The following is a 4962-nucleotide window of genomic DNA, read 5'->3' on the forward strand; positions in this document are numbered from 1 at the left end:
ATCATTTTATATATCATGTTTAATTAGAACTTCATATTATTATATTTTTCGCTCATAGTAAGTGTCGAAGTAGACCCTTCGTCACTACTTCTTCGAGGATATACTAGATACTTGCTGGGTAAATATTGTTTATGTACTCACGCTACAATTCTGCACTTGATGTGCAGGATCAGAGGCAGGTGCATCTAGTTATCAGTCTGGCGCGCACGCTTGACTTCTAGTTCGAGACTATACGGTGAGCTGCTCGTCCGAGTCGTTCAGCAGTAGGTGGAGTCTCTCTTTTGATATATTTTCTCTCTATTCTATTTCAGACAATAGAGTAGAAGTCTTTTGCATATTCTACTAGTAGACCATACATTTATGAGACAAGATCTTGGCACACACTAGTAGACTTGTGATTTTGGTTTTATTCCTATGGTCATAAATACATGTACCTGCTTTCGTTTTATCAATCTAAAATCTATTTCTTACTAAATCTATTAAATTAAGGAACATTATTTACTTGGAAAAACTTATTAAAATGGGAAATCACTAGATTGTTCACTGTTGGCTTGCCTAGCAATGGTGTCGAGGCACCATCTCAACCTAAAATAGATTTGGGTCATGAGATTATTATAATCCATCAGGACTATGTTGCAATTTTAGTCACCAATTTCTAGTTAATGCATCCAGACAATCCCCCGTATGGAGCTACCATCATTTCATCTGGTATGTACTCTCAAGTCACCACTCCTTCGAGTACGATAAAATGAATATGGACAAGATTCATCTCCCCCTACTTTGTCAATCGCAGCCCTCTTAGTCCCACTAAGATGGTGAGGAAACTGACTTCCAAGACAGATGCTTTCGCAAGTGCCTGTCTGTGTATATTGAAACTATTCTTATACCAGAGACACGTGACATATAAATCTTACTAGGAATATCAATATAAAATTGGAGAAAGTTAAAATTTATATCCTAGAAAATATGTTTACCAATACTCAAAATAACATCCTTTTATACAAAAGAAACAAACAAGGGAAATAATAGAAATATTATTGGGAATATCAACATTCAATCTGGACTAAGCTGCAATTCCAGTACCAGACTGCCATAAATTGATACTCAGAGTAGAAACTCAACGCACAGTAGAAATCTACTTGCAGAATTCCATGACCCAAAAATTACAGATACAACATATTAAGTTAACGCCTTTGAATCCGGTTTCAGTAGCCAAGGCTCGAAACTCCTGTTCAGATCGCTATTTGCCTCCAGGATATTGAGCCATCACGATCAAATCACATTGCAAGACGCCAACCACAGCTGTGTCAGTGTCAGGTTTCACTGGTAGAATGGCCTCAACAACAATCACCTTTCCATTGTCTGGTAGAGCCTTGTAGCAGTTCTTTAGCAACTTGAGGTTGTGACTATCACTCCAGTCGTGAAGAATCCACTTCATTAAGAAACAAACAATTATTAGTCGTTGTGGCACGTTATTTTAGTGGAGGAAAAAAAACTAGTTGGTTTCTTCTCATCTGTCTAAGATTTGGTAGGCAGAATTACATGGTACCCGTATTGATGCGAGGTAGCAGGTACCCAATAGAATTAGTCGAGGCTCATGCAAGTTAAATCGGACACCATACTCATACGCATGCAAGCTAACCCAGACACCATCCTCATAAAATAGAAGTCGTTTTGGCATGTTATTACTCCCCCTCCCCGAATTCCCCTCCCCCCCCCCGTTCCAAATTAATAAAACTAGACTTATTTACTTTTGGTAATAAACCGTGAATATTACCATAACAAACAAAAACTTACTACAATCTATGAGCATCTAGAGTTCCAGGCCAACTTCTAGGAAGGGTGCCCAGAATAGCTAGACCTCAGGAAGAAAAAGAATAGCCAAAACCAACAAATACCTTTTGCAACTTCTATTGATGACTTCCTCCACATCCAAATATTAGACATTTTGGTAAGCTTAATTGATTTTAAAATTATTTGACATTTCACAAAAGAGAAGCCCTTTATTACTTCTTCTGCTAAGCCTATTCAACTCCTCAAAGATTTGGACGTACCTTCATAAAAATAGCATCTCCTTCTGGAACACTTTCAAACATATCTCCCCCGACATGTTCCACCCCTGCAATATTATGATCACAAACTTAATTCAAGTTAAGAATTGATTGTATATGTACAAGAAAATCTTATATCTATCGATAAAGCTCTACCATTTTAGATAAGGTTTAATTCAGTTTGATGTAATTGCATAATCATGTAATATGACATTACTGTGACCAGAGGCGGATCCAGAATTTCAAGAGGAGGAGTGTACTGTTATGATGGGGTGGATCTAGACCTTTACATTTGAGTGTTTAACTTTAGTCTCTTACCATAAACTCACTACACTTTTGAAATTATAGGTTCAAAATTACATTCTTTTTGAAATTTTAGTGATTTTCACATATATATCTATACTTCGTGCCAAAAATATGACCACCCAGAGTGGAATTTAAACCGCCAATTTTACTTATAGAGGTACACCCAATAATAATTGCACCAAAGAAATCTTTATGCATGGGTGCACGCACATATATTTATGTATTATTGAAGAAATATAACTTTATTATACATGGTTTAGAGAGTAGAGTATGAGTTCACGTGAACTAATATCCCTTAACCTAGATACGCCTCTGACTGTGACTCACTTCCTTTATGTCTACGTTTGAAGCTAAAAGCTATAATAGGAGTAATATTTAGCATTTCAATGTATATAAGCTAAGGGAAATATCTAACGATTTTTCATGATGTGAATTAAGTAAATTTAACTAGTGTTGGACCAGATTGTCAAAGTAAAGTAAACAATAAAACAAGAATGAGATCAAGGTACCAGGATAGGAAGGGGCATGTTGAACAACATGTGGCAAATCAAAATTAGTGCCCTTAATTGTGGGGTATTTAGATGCAATCATCTTGAGGTTAATTCCAAGACCACCTCCAACATCAACCAAAGTTTTAAGGTTCTCGAAACCTTTGTAATTTTCAAGTATTTTTTTCATAACTACAGTAGTGTGATTGATCATCGCCTTGTTGAAAACATCATTGAATTTTGGGTCCGATTTTGAATATTCAAATGCACATACACCATGTACCCTGTCAAATGGAACTTCTCCTTCAAGAACTGCATCTTTTAATTCGAACCTGTAATTTAAAATTAGAAAGAGAGTCATATATGATCTAATTTTGTCGTGCCTCATTTTAAAAAAAAGAGATTAATATCATTTTAATATAGTTTTCGATTTTATATTTTATTTTTTTAACATTATTTCACATCATATATTTAGTGAGAAGTTGGTCAAATTGTGTCACGTAACAAAGACCACACATGATATATAACTTTTACACTATAGAATAATAAATAAAAATAAAAGGACCAACATCTTCGAGAAGTATTTAGTACAACATAGATTTCCTCAACTCCCACGTACGATTTAACTAAATTAAGGTCAATCTAAGAATCAAATTTATCTAAATGGCTTATGAATTAGTTAAGTTGAGAGAATAAATAATTATTAACTTTTTATCTATAGATGTATTTCTTTATTCTGGTGCCGTAACTTAAAACATTTTTTTGAGCTTTCATCTTGAAAGTATATATCTAATGGCTTCGACGCCTTAATAATGCTCCAAAGTTTGGTACTCAATTTATACTATGTTTAGTTGATGGTATAAATTTATTCCACGATGAATTTATAGGTCAACCAAACATAGTATAAATTTAGTTTCAGAGTTAATTGTGGATAACTCATCTTATTTCACATTATCCCATCAAACGTGATATTATTTTATTCCACCTCCCACAAAACTTACCAGCTGTTAATGAATACTTTATCTTGAAGCAAAGTCAAAAGTGGCCCCATTGATGCACCATCTTCATCTCTAACAAAGAATTTTCCCACTTGTGACAAACCATACACTCTTTTCGATCCACCATTTTCTTCCTCAACAATGGAACAAGTAAACAATGAGTAACTAGCCAAGACAAAAAGCATCCTATCCAACATAGTAGCAGCATCAGGATTCTTGCAGTTTGGAATTTGAGTAACAATTTGAGAAGCTGAAAGTTTAGTGTCATTAGCTTTGGCTAATATTTTTGAAAAACTTCCAATTGGACTGTTGAATTTAATACAAAGGGGAGGACTGAAGATGTCAATAGTTGCATGGCATATGTGCAGTTACGCTCTTCTTCTGTTTGTGTTGGTATTTGGCTTTTGGTTGAGGATTCCATAGCTAAAAATCTAGAGACAAGAAGTAGCTAAAAGAGTTGTAATGTAATTTACTCTTGTAGTGTTTTCCTTTTAGAAGGTTTTTGTTAGGCTTTTTATAAGTATTAGTTGTGACTTTGGTTAAGAATTGTCATATTGGTTAAAGTCTGTGTGGTTACTAATTAATTTCACTTTTTAAGGATATTTTTTATAGTTATTTTTTAACTTTAGGCCATATTTAATCTTATAAATTAGCTTATGAGGTAAGGATGGCTTAGAACCATATGAGTAACAGCAATTATATATTCTATTACACACCTAGCATTGAACATTTGGAGTCATCTCTATAGTGGCATCTGATAAAATTGGAATGAACTTGCATTTGGAGTTGGACGATATAACAAGAGTATTAAGAACCCAGAGGCGAATGGAGCATTTGGGCATTGAGTTTATCTGAATCTACTATTTTTAATGCGAAGTATAAATATACATATGTAAATTGCAATAAATAGTAAGTCTGAACTTATGATTTTATGAATATAATAAGTTTAATACTAAAAAGCTTAAAAGTAAAACCCAAATTCTAAATCCGCTTCTGATTAGAACCCAATATTGGGTCTTTTTGTTTCCTTTGTGAGTTGCATTGTTGCTTCCTGTGTGAGTTGTTGGTGCGTCGAAATCGTGATGATTAGGAGATGTGTGTTATTTTGATGTTTAATTA

General features: G+C 34.2%; 1 pseudogene; it reads right to left on the reverse strand.

The window, feature by feature from the left end:
* Window positions 1-977: 977 nt before the first annotated feature.
* On the reverse strand, window positions 978-4368 carry LOC107760196 (cathecol O-methyltransferase 1-like; annotated as a pseudogene).
* Window positions 4369-4962: the final 594 nt, after the last annotated feature.

This window comes from Nicotiana tabacum, chromosome 1 (assembly GCF_000715075.1).
Source record: "Nicotiana tabacum cultivar K326 chromosome 1, ASM71507v2, whole genome shotgun sequence".
NCBI classification, from domain to species: Eukaryota; Viridiplantae; Streptophyta; class Magnoliopsida; order Solanales; family Solanaceae; genus Nicotiana; species Nicotiana tabacum.